At 41.8% G+C, this 22433-nt stretch overlaps 2 long non-coding RNA genes across 2 annotated transcripts in view; one reads left to right on the forward strand and one right to left on the reverse strand.

The window, feature by feature from the left end:
• LOC138566890 (uncharacterized) overlaps positions 1-22433 on the forward strand; it is a 104295-nt gene that overhangs the window by 25508 nt on the left and 56354 nt on the right. The gene's annotated exons all lie outside the window — the stretch shown is intronic.
• The window catches only part of LOC138566891 (uncharacterized), a 212574-nt gene continuing 193590 nt past the window's right edge, over positions 3450-22433 (reverse strand). Inside the window, exon 3 of the long non-coding RNA XR_011302054.1 lies at positions 3450-3584. This is a non-coding gene — a long non-coding RNA (uncharacterized lncRNA). The remainder of the gene's footprint in view (positions 3585-22433) is intronic.

The following is a 22433-nucleotide window of genomic DNA, read 5'->3' on the forward strand; positions in this document are numbered from 1 at the left end:
ATTTTAACAGGACTTCAGTGCAATAAACCGATGTGAGCACACACATACTGCATATAATAAAGTGACTGAAGTCATACTTAGTTAAGCAATATTTCCTACACCAGTCAAGGATTTGGAGCTGCAATTAAGGCATTAACTTTCAGAAGACTGCTTAAAAATAGCACAGGCAGACTGTATACAAAACAAAGATTAATGTTATGCTTGACAGAGCTATCTCAAAGGGATCCCAGGAGGATGTGTTTTGGGAGGGGCAGGGAGTGGATTCAAATGGCTGTAGGAATTTGCCTGGCCATGAGTAGTCAATGGGTGGGTAATAACCAAAAAACACCTAAAGCTTTGTGCCCCTCCTAATATCCCACATACGTCGTACCTGAACTCCAATGCAATAATGTCAGCTTACAGGTAGCCAAAACTAAAAAAGCAGTGAGACATTACTGATACAGCCAAGAGTAAAATGCAATGGCAGACGAATCAGTGACCCTCACTTCAAAGGAAGCCTGCCTGTCTACAGTACCACTAAAAAGGGTGTCAGTTATTAAATAGAGCTAGGAGAGCCAGGCAGTCCATGAGTAGGGCCGAGCCAGAGCCAAACCAGGATGTCGTCCCTCTCACTCTCTCTCTCTCCTGCGTCCACTCTCGCCCCATATGCGCTCTCACTCTCTCCCACTTCACGCGGTCACTCTCGCTCTCTCCCCGCATGCGCTGCCGCTCTCTCTCTGGCACTCTTGAAGATATCCCCATATTCCGTCTTTTCCAACTCTCACCTTTGCTCTCAGCCCTTATTTTTTCTATCATCCTTCCTCTCACACTCACTTTTTCTCTTACGATCTCACCATTTCTCACGCATAGTTCCTCTTGCTCATCATCTGCACCATCTATCATTGATTTCCTCCAATGCTCTATTCCCCTTCTCATTCCATTGCCTACCTGCACCCCTTATTGCATCCTCCTTTAAAACTTTGCTAAATCCTCCATGCATCCTGGTGCCTATAAATGCAGAAGGAGAAGAACAACAGCAAATGCCAAAACTTTTGTCATTGTCAATGCTTGTTTATTTTGACTCTCTTAAGTGATGATCAGGTTAACAGTTTTCCCAACAGCGCTTTGCTCCCACACAGCTCCGACGGTTCCTCTGTCGATGTTAGAAGGGTCCCTTGAGCAGCATATGCTAATATCAGGTGCAGCTAGGCCTGCAAAAAGAAAATCCTTTGTTCTGAAAACCAGAGCCTGACTGGATCCCACCACCCCTTTGAACTATGCCAGCTCGAGGTTAGCCTTTACTTGACTAATAAATGTGTCCAGCAATGATCTTGGTATAAAGGCCACCAATTGCCACCCATTACCCTGCGTCTAAAGGACGCTGAAAAAACTTCAGACTGAACTCCAGATTCAGATGAGGTTTGTTCTGTAACTTTAAGAAGATGACACTGCAACGCACACATAACAATACAGCTTTAGACAAACATCCCAGTTTCCAATTTCCCCCTCTCTCTCGCTTTCAGTTTATATAGATTTTCTGGTACATTGAAACCAACATAGGACACAAGCAATTAAAGAATGTTCTGCTCAATTTAAGGAGGTTCCTCTGGTTTCACCGTTATCTTTAAAGAATCACTTCATACAAACTGTTCATTCAAGCTAGACCATGTGCTCCCCTGTAAGTCTAAACCTTATCAGCACAGTTGTGCATGTCCATTGTAATTGAATTTACAACCCTTGTCAAGACTTTGTTTGAAGAATAGCTTCTTGTACAAGGTTGTAAATTAAGCAGGTGAGAGGGTGACAAAAACAAGCTGTTGTGCAGCTTCTAATGAGCGAATTAACAGATACATGTTTCTGTGTGCCAAGCAGAAATCCATCTTATAAGAAGGCATAGATATTCAAGATGGACTCCTCTAACTTAACAAGACCAGTGCCAGTGTGACGCGGCCTAGTCTTGGGGTAATGTAGTAATGTTACCATTGTCTATACTTTTTCACTGTATGAATCATTACATTCTAACATTATCAAGTTCCTTTGTTCCAACTTACAGTTACCCACCACATCAGTCTCCTCCCATTGTACTACTGGGCTACCAAAAACCTGCTCTAAGGATAGGGGAACAGAAGACTGAGAAAAATGGACAATGGAAACCTTGTACTAATCCCATGGTGAATTGTATGTTAATTTCATAACTGGCCTACTCTCCCTGATGGAACGATGGAGAGAAGAAGATGCCCCGTCTAGGGTCTGCTCCTGAATTGGTGGGTTCTCATTCATATCAGGATCCCTGACTTCCAGTGCTGGTCAGGGTAAGCTATTCTATGCTACGTACAATGTAGCAGGAGAGATGGGAGCAAGGTCAGCATTATCAGTTAAAATCGCAGGAGGAACAACCATAGGTTGGGGGTCTGGGTCTCGGGGAATGGGGTCTGGGCACCTGGGTTTTTGAACCGACACTTGCAACTGATCGGAGTAATGTTCACTGTAGATGCCAGACTGGCACTGTCTGGGTTGCCTGTGTCATCAGCTTACTGGTGGACTTCCACTGGTCTCAGCGTCATGGGAGAAGCTTCCAGGGATTAAGCCAGCATGGTGTCTTTCTGCTTGTCAGCGCAGCATCAATGCTGTCTTTTTATAGGCTCTGCGGTTGATGACGCTTCAGAATATTCTTGCTCCAGCTCAACTTCATCCCCAGCTTGCAACAGGAGGTTTTGGTGCAACATTTCTTGATGTTCCTTAGCCATTCTTCCTCTCAAAGTTGATAGAAAGGGAGTTCTCCCAGCTGATGGTCCGTGATGAACGGTTGGAATTCCCACTTGTCACCAAGCTTGTTGAGTGCACTTCTTCCCGGGCTGCAGATCAACACACAATCGCCAGGCTGAAAAGCATGGAGTCAAACCGTGGCTTGGTAGTGGTGTTTGTTGCTTTCGGTCATCTTTTATGCTGCAGTATAGGGGAGCTGATGGGCTTGCTCTAGTTGACATTTGAGCTGCTTCACATAGCTGGTGTAGTTCTTGCTAAACACATGTGATTCCCTATGGAAATGAAACATCAATATTATGCTTCAAAACGGTATGGTTGGATGAGGAGACTAGGACTGCATTTTTAAGAAATCATTCCATTGTATTATTATTTCATAAAAAAACATTGATAAAACATTTTCAATCACACAATTTAAACAATCATACACACATCGATTAATTTAATCAACAATAACCATTGTTATTGAGCAAAACACGCATTATTTGTGTAACAAAGAGCATTATTTGTGCAAAAAATAGCATATATCAAGCATCTTTTTATATTGACTAAATTAATTCTTTATAATTACACTGCTATGATAAATATTGCTCCTACTGGTAAACCATAGTTCAACATCAATGGCTTACAGTATTCTGTTTTCTAGATCCTGCTACTGGTCCACAATTACACATCAATTATAGGTGTCCAAAAGTATTTTAACAGTACCTCTTCTTGTAGGACTTCCCTGCTTAATAGTTTCGACTTGACATCAGTTAGTTAAGTTCTTATCAACCACTGGTCAACGTCTTCTTCAGGATTTGCGGACTTAAGCCCAATTATTACTCTAAGGCTTTCCAATACTAAAACATGAAAAATAACAGCAAACCATTAAAATATGCAATTAAAAAATACAGTCTGTCTCTCCTCTCCCTCATACCTCTTCAATGTTCATTTTTTTTGTATATATAATTAAATAACGAGGAACAATACCTAATTTTATTGCTCAAAACCCAGTTTTAGGGTAAACAGCCGCCATGAAACATTTATTTCTGGTTAATAATTTAATTATAACCTTAGACGGTTTTGGATCTAAGGTTTTGAATTATGTTATTCTATCAGCCCAGCTTCAAATACATTAAGACAGACACTTCAAATGAACACTCGACCGGGAACTCAAACCGAGTCTCTAAAGACTTTTTTAGCAATGACTTATAGAATTGCCTCAATATCCACTAATACATGTTCTAAATGTGCTAGAGATAAAGAGCCATCATCATTTCCTTCTGCTGCGCGATTGTACGATTCTTCTCTCCCATTCATATAATAAGACAGAAAGAGAGAAACACCCTTCAATTGCCACAGCTTAAGACAAGCAAAAAGGTATGAATTACATTTAGTACCTTGATAGTATCTTTAGGTACTCCATATACAATCTTTTATGTCTTTGTTTATTCGATGTGGAGAGGCTGATATTTTATATCTGTACCGTAGTGAAGAACGCCTCCGAATTCTACATACGCCTCATTATATGAGACATCCAACTCATCATCTCTGTTTCCTGCATGTGAGGGAACAACGAAACTACACTTTACAAAACTATTTGGCACGGTCCCCTTGTTGTTCATTTTATAGTTAAGTCAAATCCATTACCGTGAAAGGACTTTCTCTATTTTCAAAAGTGGGTGTTTAGCAGGCTTTGACCTAAACAGTTGCTTGTGTTACATTATCTCTAACCGCGCAACTTCCCAACTGTAAATGCAAAACATATACGCTGCTTTTAGGCATCTAGCATTTAGCATTTATAAATAGAAATAGAAAAAATGCGGAAGCGTAACTGTAACGCGCTGGATTTATTTTCCCGTCGGACCGATATACTCTCTAACGTCTACCTCGATTAGTCGCCATTACCATGCATTCGCTTAAGATACTTGCAAAAGCATTACCGTCACGGGTTGGATTTCTTTCCCCGTCAGACCAATCTGTTCTCTAGAGTCTTCATTGCTATAAGTTCACTTAAGACGTTTACACTACAGAGACATAGAGTCGAGCAGCACGGAGGAAGACCAACTCTATGGGCCTCATTACGACCCTGGTGGAACGGGTTAACGGGCTCCGCAAAAGGAGGCGCACCCGTTAAACCCGTTCCTCCACATTACGAGGTCCCCTCGCGGGACCCGGTAAGGACGCCTGGTAAAACCAGGCGTCGTTACCGGGTCCCGCGAGGGGAAGAGGGACCAAACAACGGGCCACTCGTAATCGGCCCGTTGTTTGCTCCCTCTCCCATTCCCATTCAGCCCTATGGGGGCTGAAATGGGAATGGGGAAGGTCTGGGCCCGGGTTCCTGGAGGGAGGAATTACCAGGCCCTCCAAACTCGGAATGGCCCGGTAATTCCCCATTCTGGGAACCCAGACTCGGATGCGATTTCGGCGGCAGCCATGCCACCAATAGCGGCATGGCTACCGCTGAGGTCGTAATGAGGCCCTATGTCTCTCCTTTAGGACAACAATAGAAAGGGGACTAAAAACTAGTCCTCCATTCACCATGTGTTCAATTGTAATACGTTTTCCGCACCATAGCGATAACAGGAACGCCAGAGCAGTTTTGCACGTGTAAGCACATAACTTACAATCAATTCATGTTGTCTGCATGATCTCCAAATTGGAGTGTCAACCGAACCTCCCATGGTGAAAGGCTCATGCTTCTAATATAGGTCTGAGGTTTATATAGGACATAGACGTCAAAAACAATAGGTAATAAGTCATTGCACAGGTGTCATGAACAGAAGGAAACGTGTTTTTTCATCTAATGTATTGGTTCCATTCTTCCTGCAAATTAAGACCGTTTAAGTAGCTCTGGGTCTGATAGAGCCACCATTGTTCCCTTTGTCACTGTCCATTCGCAGTATTGACTAAATCTGTGCCTGTCACCTTTTCTATTGCCCACCATCTTAGATCTTCTAGACTGTGGTTATAGTCCAAAAAATGTACCACAAGGGGTGAATTCACCTCTTTACTCCTAATCTATGATCTATGCTCAGTGATTCTCAGTTTCACTGCCCGTGACGTCTTTCCAATATATGTTTTGTCACAAGGGCATGTAATTGCGTAAATAACATTGTTGCTTTTACACATTGTATGGTCCCTCAGCATCCATTCTCTTTTTGTTTAATAATCACACTAGTGCTTGCTGTCGTCAGCGCACAATTGCAGCAACCACCACAGGGGTAATGTCCCAAAATGGGTGGCATCCCTCATGTGGCCGTAATTGACAGCTGTTTGTCTTGTATCGTGTTCCTATCAGCTTTGAACACCCAATCTTTTATGGTTTTTTTCTCCTTTTTTAAAGGCAAACATATGTCTAGCTAATGTAGGAATGTTAACTTGGAGCAGATGCCAATGTTTAGCTATAATTTTCTTTATTTTATTGCGATGTGTATTATATGTCAATGCACACACAAGTCGATCATTAGAGGGCCTAGATTTATCATCTTTTTTTGATAATAGTTCGTCCCGATGTTGGTGCCTTGCTCTTTTTCTCAACTTTTTTAACAATTTAGCAGGGTAACCTGTTTTCTTCAGTCTCTCTTCTATAATATCAGATTGCTTAGTGAAGTCTTCTAACTTAGAACAGTTTCGACAGGCTCTCAAGAACTGTCCGTACAGGATATTTGATCTAAGTGCTTGAGAGTGGAAGCTTTCATGGTGTAAAATAGTATTCCTGTCTGAATCCTTCCTATAGAGGTCAACCAGTAAAGTTCAGTTTTCTTCTTTGATAAGTAGATCCAAGAATGGGATCTCTTTATGATTTGTTTGCATAGTAAATTTCAAATTCGGGTTCAGTTGATTCAACCAGTCAAAAAAGGCATGATGGTCACCTTTTTTACCATCCCATGTTATTAGTATATCGTCAATATACGTCTTGTAGAATTTCAATGCTTTTTTTAAGGGATTGGTATCAATCATTATATTGCACTCATCGAAGTCCCACATATACACCGTTGCATAATTAGGGGCAAATGCAGCCCCCATCGCCATACTTTTGATCTGCATAAAGTAGGAGTGCTTAAATCGAAAAAAGTTCTTTGTCAGCGTAATCTCCAGAAACTCTACTAGGAAATTGCTTGGGACTTTGTCTCTGTCTATCCTTTCATCTAAGCATTTTTTTTTATCACTCTAAGGGAATCCAATTGTGGAATATTGGAATATAAGGATTCCACATCTAGGGTGATCAATAAATCACAATATGTGTCAAAGACCAGATGTTCTATTGTCCTAATAACATCAGTAGAGTCTGCTAGGTAGGTAGGTGTCTGTTTTACCAATGGTTTCATAACGAAATCCGAATCCTGTCCAATAGGTTCCAAGATAGACCCACAGAGTGATACAATTGGTCTACCCGGTGGCTCAGTAGCACTTTTATGTATTTTTGGCAGGATATAAATTAGTGGAGTCCTAGTTTTCGTTGGTGTCAAAAACATTAGTTAGAATGTATTGGAATGAGATCCAATACACTACAAGATGGCGCCCGCCAAATGCAAGTTGTCAAGTTACCTCCTCTAGAAAGGAGAGAGACTAACCAGGAAATGTGATCCAGTTGCCATAACGACCGGGCCAACGCGGAACGCGAAGCTCGAGGGAGGAAGACGCAGATTGCCAAACCCTTACCTCAGACACGGCAAGGAGAAAAAGGGGCACGTAAGACAACGTGAGAACCATGCACCTTAGGAGACAGCTTGATGAGCTAAAGCTATGTGTAATTAACAGGGAAACATGCCATACTAGGAATACAAACTTAATGGTGAAAGAAGGACGGCACGCATGCAAGAGAAAAGCAGTGACAAGAAGGTGCGGGACGCAAAGCAACTAAGGCGCATAAGAGAACAGAAAGGTATCTTTAGCAAACTATGTTGCCTGTATGTCTTGAATTTAGGAATCCAGCATATGAGCAATGAATATGATCTTAACACAAAATCCATCGCTTTGCAGGGAGAAAAGATCCACAACACCAGAGACGAGGAGCATAGAACCATTTAAGCGTCCGTGGAAAGTGACACTCCAAAAAGCCCACCCCATTTTCCGCATCAGCTCTCCAGCATAGGTGAGCAAAATAAATAAATGCAAGATTGAAGCGCAGTATACATAAGATGATACACTAGAGAATCTAGTTTTTGTACTGGTGCACATCGCTGTCACTATAGCGACTCGTCCCGGTACAAAAACCATGCAGTGAGAAAGGGCAAAGTATTACAATTTACCATCTATTGACTTACAGATTTGGCTAACCCCCCGTTCCACCTGAAGAATTGAAGTAGGCAACGGTCCTACACGAAAACTCTACAGGAGTAATTTCCCAGCAAAAAGTGGCGAATTTTATAGACATTGGTCTACAGGTCAGAGGAAAAAGATACATATATATATATTTCCTTAGGTAAAACGAAAGTTACAGTAATATTTGAAATATGATCGGCAACGCTATTGACAAGAATATTTATTTAACTTGCAGAAAATCGCTAATTGAAAAAGACACTTGTCCACACCTGATGAAGGGCATCACGTGCCCGAAACACGTTGTGAATTAGAGATTCATAGCAACAAGAAGGCAATCTGCCAGGAGTTGAAAAATGTATTTTGAAAGAAAAGGACTAGTGTAATTTGAAAGAGAAAAATAGAAAATTGACTCTCTTTAGAACATTAAGAGACACTTTATGCCTAATACAAACAAGAAGGAAATCATTTTTGTATCTAAATTATTTTATTCAGAATCATTTTTCTAATTTTGAACTGTTATGTTCATGTACTGTTTTTTTTAATAAGCAAAAATGAAATCAATTAATGTTTGTGTTTACTTTATTTAAGCAAGATTAAATAATACATGTTGAAACGCAACTTAGACAAATATCATTTTGCATTATCTAATGCCTAAAAGTGTGCACAGGGTGATGGTCATTTTTGTTTAGGAAAGTGATCCCAAAAGCTTTTCTACTATATTTGGTTCTGTAGCCCAGAATCTGGCTCCGTGGCACCTAAAATTAAGTAGAAATTTCAGTAACACAGAAGTAGCGCTTAATGTACAAAGGACAAATTGACAAAAGGTGTGCTCTTCTACACTTTTTACGATCCCAGACACCTATGCAACCTCCCTTGTCGGCTTTTTTTATTATCACAGATTTGTCTTCTCTTGGGCTCTTCAAGGCTTTCCAATCTGCTTTAGAAAAATTGCAACTGTATTTAGATGTCTTACCTCCGTTCTTGTCATCATGAATAGAATTAAAGTCACGTAGGACCGCCTTTTCAAAGATCACTGTCTCTTTATAGATCATTTGTCTAGTGGGGTAAAAGATGATGATGTTTTAAAAGGAGTATTAGAATCAAGAGGCAAATCTCCTGTTTTTTCTACTCCGAAAAAGTATTTTAATCTTATTTTGCATAGGAATGCGCGTAACTCTATTTCCGTTTTGATCTGAATAGGGTTTTTCATAGGAATAAAAGAAAAGCCCTTCCCTAAGATCAAGATTTACTCAGGCAATAACACTTTGTCAGAGATATTGTAGACAGCAGACGGCAAAGTTACCTTCTGTATGCCCTCCTTCGCATTTAGAAGAGATTTTGTAACAGAGGCGGGCCTACCCGTTGAGGCGGAAAAGGGAGTTCCTGAGGAGGATACGGCTGTGCTTGTCCTTGTGTGATAAACCCTTGTGGGTAACCACACGGGGCTAATAAGGGAAGACATTCTGATGACCCCTCCTCCCTCCATGCGAATTCCCTCTATTTGTCTGTCTCGAATTATATTGATTTCCTCTTCAGGCTCTTTGGCCACTGTCTCCATCATCTAATGAAGTGTCAGAAAAAGTGACCCGTTTTGTTCATATGGATGTGCCTAATGTAATGTCATCAGCATCCTTCCAATACATGGGTCCCTGATAATCAGCACTCAGATAGGGATGTGCGGCCTATTTTGAAATGTATTTTATATCCTTAACCAATTTTTAAATTTTTTTATTTGTAGTGGTCTTATTTACTTATTCTCTATAGTTTCCATTTTTTCTTTTATTTTTTAAAATGGTTGTATTTGTAGCAAAGACAAGTTCTGCTTTTTTAATTTCTTTCTCAACAATTAGGCTCTTTTTCAAGGCCGTGTTCATTGTGAGGAGCATCCAGTCTCTACTGCATTTTGTTCCAATGCCTGAGAATGCATTCTTATATTCAGCATCAACCACAAACAGGAAAGGTTAATTGTGAACCAATAAACCTATCTTGAAGATATTCTTTTTCAGATATTCAGTCAGAAGGTGGCTGTGCATCTCTGTTCTAAATTTGTTCTATTTTAATCTTAGAATGCTATCACTTGAAATGTTTAAATAGTCACCTGTGACTTTGTCTACTTGAAGTTTTTCAAAAAAGGATGGCATTTTCATTGCCTCCGCTAATTATTCTTCACTAAACCAAAACTGAATCTGATACTGCCAATATAGAGTGAGTCTGCTTCAGTAAACAATGAGTAGAGTGGGGAATAATTCCAACCACATCGATACTCAATAAAGAAAGTCAAAGGACCCTTCCCACACAACAAGTGTGCTGCACATAAATCCCAAAAGCCACAGGTGGGGAACCCCTACTTCATGGACATTTGGGGTTAGAACCAATATATACTAAACACATGTGATGCCCTATGGAAATGAAACATCAATATTATGCTTCAAATGGTATGGTTGGATGAGGAGACTAGGACTGCATTTTTAAGAAATCATTCCATTTTATTATTATTTCATAAAAAAATTGATAAAACATTTTCAATCACACAATTTAAACAATCAAACACACATCGATTCATTTCATCAACAATAACCATTTTTTGTGTGCAAACACGCATTATTTGTGCAAAAAAGAGCATATATGAAGCATCTGTTTATATTGACTAAATTAATTCTTTATAATTACACTGCTATGATCAATATTGCTCCTACTGGTAAACCATAGTTCAACATCAATGGCTTACAGTATTCTGTTTTCTAGATCCTACTACCGGTCCACAATTACACATCTTGCCTGTTCTATCTGCAGATATTCCAAAACACAGATCTTCAGGAAGCTGGATGTCTTTTCTGAACATTAAGTAGTATGGCGTAGATCCAATGGCACCATTCTTTGTGCAGTTGTAGGTATGGGTAAGAGCAGTTACTTGTTGACTCCATCTGATCTTCTCCTTCAACTGCAGTTTGCACAGCATCGACAAGTGAGTGCGATTTAACCTCTACACTTGGGCATCTCCCTGGGGTGATATGAAGTCATAAAAACCTTCTTGATTCCAGCCAGCTCCATCATCTACTTGATGAGTGCTGATTCAAAGTGCGGTCCTTGGTCAGAATGGATTCTGCAAGGAAACCTTATTGCACAAAGTAATCCTTCTACAGCACGCAGTCAGCTGTGGTGGTGTGCTGATCTTTGGTGGGAAACCGCTGCATGTACCAAGTAATGGGGTCTTTCACCACCAGGATGTTTTGCACTCCTTGGCGATCCATCTCCAAGCTGAGAATATCAATGAAGACAAAGTCTATGAGCTGGAGCTCAGCATATTATTTAGGTCTTCAGGTTTAGCTGTCTTGCTGGTGACACAATTGGCATAGTGCTGGCTTTAAAACACTAAGGGCCTCATTACGAGTAGGGCGGTAAGGGATACCGGGCACTGGTAAGGAGACCGGTGGCGGTAATCACTTACCGCCCTACTACGAGTTCCCTTAGCGTGTCCCTCCTTTAACGCCTGGTCTGACCAGGCGTTATGGACGGGACCCGTTAAGGGAAATCAGACCCAATAACGGTACCACAAATTGCGGTAGCGTTATTAGCTACTTCCCCATTCCCATTGAGCCCTATGGGGGCACAATTGGAAATGGGGAATGGTTTTTTCAATGGGGATTTACCGGTCCCGCAAAGGTCGTACTACACTGGTAAATCCCCATTGAACGAGACAGGTGCCGGTACCGTTATTGGAGGTAGTCATGGCGCAAATAGCAGCATGAATACCTCCAATCTCGGAATGAGGTCGTAAGTCAGCAGATAGCAAATGGCAGAAAAACCCTGAGTGGCCCAACTGAAATGTTCTGTTACTGCTGAGATGTTTGAGCTGGTTGTGGAGTGCATACAAGAAGGCTTGGTGAAATTGCTGCGGTAGTTCCAAGTGATGTAGTACCTGGTTTCCAAAATGATTTTCCTTGCACAGGGACTCCACCCTTCCAAACTAACATTTGATAGCACCATGGCTGCCTCCAAAGTCGTAATGACCCCCATAGTCTAGTCTAATACCATGGGGCCTCATCACGACCCAGGCGGTAAGTTACGCCATAGTGGTTGGCGGACTTACCGCCCCATTCGGACCTTGGCGGGGCGGTAAGTCCCCAATCCCCATTTACCCTTCCCCATTCCCATTTTTGCCCCATAGGGCATAATGGGAGTGGGGAAGGCGTTAATTACGCCACCGTAAATTACGGTGGCGTAATTAACTCCATGGTCCCTTAGCGCCATGGATTTTAACACCTGCTAAAAGCAGGTGTTAAATTCGCCATGGCGCTAAGGGACCTCGTACTCAGGCGGTAAGGGTCGGCGCTGTTTACGGCGCCGTAAACCCCTTACCGCCTGGGTTGTAATGAGGCCCCATGTGTAGGAATCCTCCTATTCACAATAATTTGTTCAGAATGCTTTTAATGTTGACCCATATTCTAGTAAGGTGTTAAATCAATGGAATATCATTTCACAACATACAAGGAATCCAAAGTCCATCTTCAGTAAAATATGTGTAATGCCTATCCCCCGTGGCCCTTAAGGCTTCAGCCCTTGATAGGGTTAAGAAAAAGTAATCCCGTAACTTCTCTGTAATGGCCCGCCACAATGCCAGAAACAGTGCCATTCTGCTGTGTGCAGGCCTCGGCTGACAAAAGCTATACATCTTGCCTCAGTATTGTTCTCCCGATACGGGACATCTTCCAACACCTGCAGTCTCATGCCCACTTTCAGTATGTAAGGATTGGAATCTGCAACGCCAAGACTAGTGATGTGGCGAGGGTCTGCTTATGCTCCTTAAAGGACTACTTGACTCAATTGACCCATTTCTCAGCAAATGAGTCTCGGGATGGTATAGCTTTTATATGGGCCCGATGGTATTTTTGCTTGTGCATCTAAGTATACACAAATTCTTTATTGAGGTCCTCAAGCAGTTGTGTGATTTGGAGAATCCTGTGATAGCCTACTGTAGAAGTTGCAGAATCTCCTACTGTTTCAGGGTCTAAAGTCATGGCCAGGTTTGGAAGGTGTCCATCTTTGCCGGGTCCACAAAAATCTCATCCGCAAACAGGGTATGTCTGATGTATTTGACACTTGTTTGGCAAAACTTGCACTTATCCACACTGGGCTTTAGTCCTTGCTCCTATAGGTGATCCAGACCCTTTATGAGCCTCCTGAGTGTTTCCCCCATATGTTTACGATGCTCATCTGACACAGCAGTCCCATACTTTTTACCCACTGTGCACGATGGACCCCAGCCAGCCCATAGGACAGGGGGTTTCCAAACAGCACTTTAAGATGAGCAGCAGCAACCTGGAGATGGATGGGGATGCAGATTCGTACTCTTACACCAAATCTATAAGGACAACTCAATAGTTTGGCAAAGGGAGCCTGTTTAATGACAAGTACAAAAAACAGGGAGTTCAATGAATATCAGCAATCGCTCGATCTTCCTTCTCGTGTCAACTCCAATTAATTTCAGAAAAAAATATAACATTTGTACCAAAAACTCGTCATCGCTGATGTGTAACTCTTAAAAATCAGCATGCAACTTGATTGGTTCTAGGAAGGTGTCAGGTGGGGCAACTAAGGCCTTCCTTCAAAATGGCTACTGTAAACGTCACTAAAAGTACGACGTCTCATTGGTTCTACTAACTATAGGACCCTAGATTACATGGTCCACTATGATTGGGTTGGCATCAACCCCACTCATACTTTTCCACTTGCGCTTAGCAGCGTGCAGAATAGCCGGCCAGGTGCTGGGAGTTGGTCTACACCCCAGCTTCCCTCCAATTATTGTTACAATCAATCATCACTTCAGGGGTCATGTGTCAATTATTTCCTTGTAGTTGGCCTCGAGTCTGCTTCTTGGTCTGGGAAAGTAAAGGCGTCTGGGTATGGCAAAGGTCCATGCGTAGGTGTGAAGGTTTCATCCCTTCCTGCTTGCCTGGTCACGTGATTCCAACACGTGAAATCGTCCTTTGCTTCATGCAATTTCGTGTATTTGATTCAACGCTGCCAGTTGTCTGACATCTGTGGCTTATCTTGACCTTTCCGAACAGGATACTCTGTTCTTCTTTCTCTTTAATTGTATCCACTGTCGGCCTATTCCAGCTGATACGACCTTGGCTTCTTGACATGGTTACCTTCGTCTAAGTTTCTCTCTGTCTTTAATTCTCGATTTGTTTGCTGCAAAACTCTCCTCTTGAGACCTGCATAGTGGAAGTATACTTATATAAAGTGCTCTTTTAAGGTAGCTATATGTATAGGTGGCGCTTGCCACAATCTATTTTGCTACTAAGCATAAGCAAACCTCACGATTTCTTGCTTCTTGCAGTTTCTTGCATCTGTACATGTTTAAACTAACTGAATATCTTCATCGTGCATATGGCATACGTTTCTGACAGCTTGACATCAATTATTTCACTTTAGGCTCAGGATGTCACTTATCCATAGTATTTTATCTCTTTTTGTCATCATTCTCGGGTGGTTATATCTTCTATATGTGAGTCAGTCTGGGTTCTTATGACGTCATCATTCATCTTCCTTCAGTATCTTCTTAGCTTCTTTGGGTATTACATTCTGACAATTGTTATTCTGTCTCACTTGTCGGTATGGTTTTCTCAATGGGTACCTTACTGTCCAGGTTTTCTTATGTGTCGGTACTTTAACAGGTGCTGTTATTCTAATAGGTACTGGACAGAGCCCAACTGCGGCTCTCTGCTGGTTTATTTGCTCACCATACGTCACATATTTCAGCGTTAATGTTCCTGGTACTTGAAAATGGGTGGCAGGAGTGTGAATCGTGCTTGGCACTTCCTCTTCACTCCCCCCTCTGGGCGATTCATCGACCACTGTCACTTCTTTCTTTGTATCCACTTTTATTTCATCCTCTGGATCCAGACATAGAGGTATGAAGAAATATCTCTTTGGGGTCCATATCTTTAGAACTCCCTTCAAGCTTCCTGCTGTTCTTACATGCTCATCTTTATTCCAAGTCATTATTTGACATTCTCCACTTGGATTGCAATAGATCCATCTTCCCACATAATTTCTGTGTTTCCTTGGATACCGAAACTTTGTTCCTTCTGGTGCATAAATGCTGAACTTCACAAAGTCTCTTATTTCTTCATCAGTAAGGTCCTTGTGTTTCATTCCTGACTCGACATCAATCATGATCCTCATCCCTATGGCCTTTTTTCAGTTTTCTGGCGTTGAGATATTATTATCTTGATAACACAGAATCCAAGCATTATCATCACTAGCAGGGCTCCTAGGAATTTGAATGCATCTGCCATCCATCGCGGAACCCATGAGAACAGTGATCCAAACCAACTGTCGTCATCAACTTTGTCAACTTCATCTATCATTTGATTCTGTAGGTTTGTCAGCATACCTATGGCTTCTGTTAGAGTTCCATTCTCATCATCGTGCAAAGGTATGTATGTACAACATGATTCTCTGATTTTTGCACAAACACCTCCATCCATAGCTGTGATCATGTCAAGGACATATCTGTTCTGGAGAGTCATCAGTCGAATCGCCCTTAACTCTTACTTGATTGCATTTAATCCTTTTATGGTTGTGTTGATGGTCTGCAGTAACTCCCATCTGGTTATCTGCAACCATTTAGTATTTGCTCCAACCTGAACTCTTGGCATCAGAATTGTCGTGAACACAGATGAGGTTAGGCTGAACAACCTGTGTTCATATGGGATTGCATGAAAGGCTTCTTCTGATTTGGCAGAAAAGTAATTCTCTCTCTTCATTTGGATCATCAGTTTCACAGATCTCTTCTTTCTCAGGTGAGCATCTGCTTTTGGGAAACTGTCAATATTCAGATCACTTTTTGGAATCAGCAATGCTGGAACATGGACATTTACTAATGTGCATATACCTCCCCAATTCTTCGGTAGTCTGATATATGCTCTGGATCCACATGCCCAATAATGATTCATGATGATTGCTGTTCCATGTACCATTCCTGGAGCATCAATGATGCATCCACAGTTCTGATTTTCTCCCATTTTTCTTGTACCATTGTTTCTGAAACACAATTTGAAATTTTCCAATGGCACTATCTGTAAGGGTCCTTCTCTGTCTTCGACCCATGTCAATAGTTTTGCAAGTCTCGCCATAATGGCTTGCATATCCTCTGTGCATATTCAATTGCTTTTTTGCAGGCTCCAATGACCATCCATGCTCTGCAGATCACTACTCCTTTCTCCCATCCGTCTGGTGAAAGCACTGTTCCCCGAATTTGCATTTGGCCTCTGTTCTTTCAACTTCAAGCTTCTTCTGGAGTTTTTCCTTCCACGTTCAGTCTTTTGTTTGTCTCTCTTCTGATCTCTGCTCCTTTAACTCCAGGCTTCTCATATCTGATCACAATGTTCTTTGTTTTTTCCATTGTTTCTCGTCTTTATGTCCTGGACATAATCGTCTTCATTTGGATCAGTTGCTTCAGTTGCCCATTTGAGTGAAGCATTCCTTCCCATGAACTGGCCTCTGGTCTTGCACATTGCCATGTGTGATAGACAGTGTGCTGTTGTGACATCTATTTCCACAGCTACGAAGATTTTCGACTTCCCCATGCTGTATGGTAAAAGTGCACAAACAAAGCATTCTTCCTCTGAAGTTCAGCTTCCTACTTCTTTCATATGTTGGTACCATATGGTATTTCCCAAGTGTGCTGTGCTGTCCAGGTAGTCCTTTAGTTTGTTATTGTCTTCTTGTGTGTTTCTTCTGATTCTTAAGGTTTTTCTGTAGTTTGCTATAATCACATCCTTAAATGCATCCATATAGCTTCTTCTTGCTGGAGGATTCTCAGGTATCTCCATCCATGGTGCAGGCATTTCATCTGTACCATTTGAGTAGGAGAAAGTCTGGTAATTCTTTCCTTGTCTTCTTGTATCTTTTTTGCTCTGGTTATGAATGTTCATATTGACTCTATTGTTCCAGCATGTGGCTGTATTGTAGGACTCAAGCTTGACCCTTTCATCGCTGGATTAGGTGTGCTTGTCAATGCTGTCTCTGTTTGTTTATTCTCCAACTCCTTTTGTCTCTTTAAAAGTTCAGCCTTCTCCATTTGTCTTTTGACTTCTCTTGGTGTGGAGCTTCTCATCGTTGGTTGTCCAAACTTCCCCCATTCTTTGGAAGGTGGTTCTGCAGTTGTTGACTGTAGACCAGGTGTATGTGCACTCATCATTTGAGTATGTGTTTCTTTCATTAACCTTTTCTCATGTTTACCTTGCCGACCCTGTCTCCGGCTTTTCAATTTATTTGTTACCAAAAGTGTGTGTGTGTCATTGCTAATCACATCCATCTCAAGTTCACTCACACCTCTATCAGACCTTCTAGGGACTGGAATGACTATGTAAGGTCTGGGCACCTTTGTGGGTTTCATGCGTACATCATTAGGTGGGTCCACTGGAATCCGAACGCTGTGTGCACCAATAAAAAATGCAGTTCAAATCATCAGTGACAGTAATATGATAATGAACACTACGCATAGGTAAATAATTCCTCTATAGGTTAATTTAAAGCACTTATTTCTGGGCCAATATGAGCTTCTCTCCTCCTGAGGGAAGACAAGATTAATATTTTCCCTGCCCATTTCTATCATCTAAGAAGAAAACAAACTCTTTAATACATTCTAGATAGTGTTATATCTGAATTCTGCTTGTTTCTGCTTGCAGGTTACAGATACTGGAATGATTATTCTCTTTGCTTGAATAATTGATTATCTCTTGTCTCTGGAAATGGTCCTCTTTTCCGTTTATGAAAATGTCAAAAAAGATAATAAGTTCAGTAATTCTCTAATGTGCGTGTTCAAAATAAACAAGCTCCCAGTCAATGCCTCTTATCTGTTTCACTCCAGACGACATGGCGTTTCCTTGTTAGAAAAACAGGAGTGAAGTCTCTGGCAATACTTTCGCGATCTGTCCCTCGATGGAAAGTTCACAATCTTCTGTGATTTGGATGAGCTTGAAGAGCAACCTGAATTATGATTCCGTTCAGGATTATACTCAAATGTTCTGTGTTTGCTGGATCTCGAAGAAATGTCAAGACGTCGGTGTGCCTCCCAACAAGATCTGGACAGTCTTCAATTAAGCAAACGAATAGCACGCTGACAAGCCTATTCGCTTCTTCTTCTGCTTGGGACATTGCTCGGCAATCACGATGAGCAGCCTCCTTATTGTCTTTTCGTTTTCAGGATCTTGAAGAAATTAAGAAATTCGGTAATGTTAGTGAGCCTTCCCAGTAACGATGGGTATGACCTCAATACTAACTCGAAATAGATCAAAATGTCCTTAGTGATGTCACTACTGCGCGACACCATAAGTGAGTCCAAATAAGGCTTCTGTGTCGAAAGAGTCAGGATACTGTATTCTCTTCCAATTTATGTATCCTCGATCAAAATTTGGCATATCTTTTTCTTATCAAGGCTTCAGTGTGCCTCAGTCCAAAGTTCAAAGTGAACAAGCTATGTTGTGGCTTATACGTGCAATTTTCTTCTTCATCCTGCAACTAGGATGCACAGAGTGTCTGTGTTTTTATGTCCTTATCCCCTTATTTTTCTCAGAGGAAATGTCCAAAATTAAGCCACAACTTTGCCACAAAAGTTCTTTGCCTTTGCTTTGCTGGTCATGCGTCCTTCTTCCTCGTCATGGATCTCGTCTGCACGTGCTGTGGTTCTTCCCCGTTGTCTGTAGTCTCTAAGCGTGGGGGTGCAGGCAGAGGGTCTTCTCCAATGTATGGCTTGTGTAACCCAAAAAGATCCAAGCTCTTCTTCCCTGTAACTTGACTGCAGAGGGAGTGGCGTTCTCCACTCTGAAGGGACCGTTGAATCTTGGCTCGTCCCACTTTTTTCTCCTGTGATTTTTCACCAGGACTGTTTCCCCAGGGAACAATTGTGGTACATGTAAACCCTGAACTTGGCTTATTGCAATTTCTCCTTCTGTGTTCTGTGCTGCCCTGCACCCGCTTTGTTGTCACTGCAGCTGTCCCGAAATTACAGTAAGACAAGATGTCATGCAATTGAAGTAATTTTGCATTTCTGATCCTAACATTTCCCCTGTTGGCTGAGCATCACATCTAGCTCTATCTCGGGGTGTTAATGGCATGTGCATCCTTCTGCCTGTCACAATTTCATGTGACGTGAGATCACATGAAATTGGTGGTCAAAACCAGGCTGGTTTCTCAGTGCATACAGTGCCAGTGGAAGACAGTGTAGCCAGCCCTTCTTTAGAGTAAACTTCAACTTGGCTATCCTCTCCTTTAACAAGCCATTGAGCTTCTACGCATATCCCATTCCCTTGAGGATGATACGCCGATGAAAAATTGTGCTTTATACCAAGCAACAAGCTGATCTGTTCAAATACTGCGTTAACAAAGTGAGTACCATTATCTGACCTCATGACCTCACATACTCCCCATCTGGGAAATACCTCCCTCACCAAGAATTTGGCCACACAGTTAGAGTCTGGGTGTGTACATGGACCTGCTTCTATCCATCTAGAGAATGGACACACCACAACAATGAGGTACCTGTACCCGTTACATACTTGAATCATATCGATATAATCGACATGCAAGTGCTGAAAAGGCCCATTAGGCCTTGGGATGACTCCTCTAATTACTCGTAGTGTATGCCCAACTGTGAACTGTTAGCAGATTATACAGTTCAGCATGAAAAATGCAACGTGTTCTGCCAAGTTCGGTATAAACCAGTCTTCGGCAATTGTTGCTGCTAGATTCTCATTTGTCATGTGTGCTGGATAGTGTAACTGTTCCAGTGCTATTTTTAATAAGGCTATAGGCCTCACCGGTTTACCAGTGCTGTCTTGTCGCCACAAGCTTTCGGCAGGGTTTAAAGAACACCCTCGTCGCTTCAAGAGGTTTTTCTCTTCCTGGGGTGTCTCCCCCTGGAGCTCCATTAACTGGATTTTCTCCATATTACTGTAACCTTCAGGTTCACTTCGTGCAACAATCATTCTCTCATGCACATCAGTTATTTCCACATTCTTTATTATCTCGTCTTTGGTTGCCACATGTTTGGCTTCCGCATCTGCTGCTTGATTTCCGCGTGAGATCAAATCTGTCCTTTTCATGTGGGCGGCGCATTTCACAACCTCTATGCCCACTGGGAGTTGTAGTGCCTTAATGAGCCTGTTCAGTAAGGCTGCGTGCTGCACTGGCGTACCGTCCGCTCAGAGGTAGCCCCTCTTTTTCCAGCATGCTAGGCCTACGTGTACTGTCGATGTCACATAGGCGGAGTCACTGTACACCGTCACTTCCTGGTCTGCATGATTCTCGAGTGCGAGTATCAACGCCAATAGTTCTGCAGCTTGTGTTGAATAATGTGATGTAATCGTGCACTAATGAGTACTCGGAATTCTCCATTTGCCGTGTGCTTCATCACAGCAGCCTGTATCTTTCTGCGCATCATTTTGATCGATTCTCAAAGAACTGTCAATGAAGATGATTTCTCCTTCTGCCAATGCATTTTCTTTTACTCTGGGAATCTCATCATAAAATTCGTCATAGTTTGCAAAGTCATGGATTGGCTCTCCTTCGGTGACTGGTTCTGCAATAAACACAGCTGGGTTCACTATTTTGCATCAGATTATTTTAATCGATGGATTTGATATGATTACTTCATAAGCAGAAGCTCTCTGCGATGTCAATGTGCCTTTTGGTTTCTCTAAAATGGCAAATAGTGAGTGCTCGACGAACAACTTCATTAAGCATCTCATCACTATGGTTGTAGCTTTCTCTATGGCGAACGCTGCGGCAGCTAAACTTTGTTCGCATGGTAAGTGACTCCTCATGACTGGGTCTAGATTCCCACTGTAGTATGCAGGGGGCTTGTACCCCAACGTGGTTTTCTGTGTTAGTACTGCTGTCATAACACTGCCATTCATGTGTGTAAACAGGTAGAATTCCTCTGCATAGTTGGGAATCCCTAAAACTGGTGCTGTGGAAATGGCCTTTTTTAGTTCAACAAACCCTTCTTCCATATTCTCGGTCCATACGATTTTTTCTTTCATCACCTGTCCTTTCTTTAGGGCTTGTAACAAGGGCTTGTTATAAGAGCTGTAGTCAAAGACCCATGCCCTGACATAATTGCATAATCCTAGAAAACTCTGCATTTGTTTTATCGTGTGTGGCTTGGCTGTATTCAATATGGCTTCAGCCCTTTCGGGGGTAACTCCTCATGTGAGATTAGCTGGCCTTTGCACAGCACTTCCTGTTGACAATACTGTAACTTCTCTTTGTCAACTTTATATCCTTTCTCAACCAATATAGTCAATAGCTTAATAGAATCGTGTCTGCACGTTTCCTCTGTCGTGCTGCAAATTAAGATGTCATCCACATATTGCAAGACAACACTCTCTAATGCGATATTACTTAAGTAGGACTTTGTTGAAAATCAACAGAGACTCACAGTAGCCCTGAGGTAACCTGGTATTTTTCAGACAAACTTGTCTGAACGTGAATGATGTCAAATCTTGTGAATCTTTGTGCAATGGAATTGAGAAAAATGCATTTTTCAAGTCAATCACAGTGAAATACTTTGCCTCAACGGGTATATTACATAAGATTATGGACAGGTTAGGGACTAGAGGGAACTCAGCCTCTACAATATCATTTATTGGCCTTAAATGCTGGATTAAATGCCAAGACCCTCCCTTTCATTTTTTGATAGGGTAAACTGCAGTATTACATGATGACTCTGACGTCACTAAAATGCCCTGCTCCATCATAGCAGAAACTGTTTTGAAAATCCCTTCATCTGCTTCCCTAGACATGGGATACTGTGTTGCTTTCGGTAAAATTGCTCCTGGTTTCAATTAAATATTCACTTCTCCGACTCCTTTCAATAAACCTACATCATAAGGGCCTGTAGTCCATACGGAGACAGGCACTTTTGCCATGTAGTCATCAAAATATTCAGGACGTTTTTGTGCCAGCATCATTCTCTGGGGCACCTCTCTTTTGATCATTCTCACCCAATAAATGAGATTAAACTCAACTGTCATTTCATCTATACCTGTTTGCTCTTCAAACAGATCGTCATCAATGACGTCAGTCAATCTGTATCCTTCCTCAATGGCGATTTTGTGCACCATTGTTTGCCTTCGTCATCACAACCATGCATCAATGCCATTTTTCCTCGCATTATGGCTGTGTGTATTGCCAAGGGAAACACTCGTCCCTTTTCTTCATGCATAAGTATTCTTGGCCTAAATAGAAACTCATCTGGGGTTCTCATTGGTTTGTTTGAGAGGCCTGGCAGCCATGCCATTAATATGCGCGCTTCATACGTGAATATTTCTGGCTCCAATGGAACAGCTCTCATAGCCATTTGTCCTGCGTATGCTCTGATCATTTCGCATACGTTCAAATAATGCATTCCTGGAGTTGAACATACT

The sequence above is a fragment of the Ambystoma mexicanum genome, chromosome 2p, assembly GCF_040938575.1.
Source record: "Ambystoma mexicanum isolate Mex_15411 chromosome 2p, UKY_AmexF1_1, whole genome shotgun sequence".
NCBI classification, from domain to species: domain Eukaryota; kingdom Metazoa; phylum Chordata; class Amphibia; order Caudata; family Ambystomatidae; genus Ambystoma; species Ambystoma mexicanum.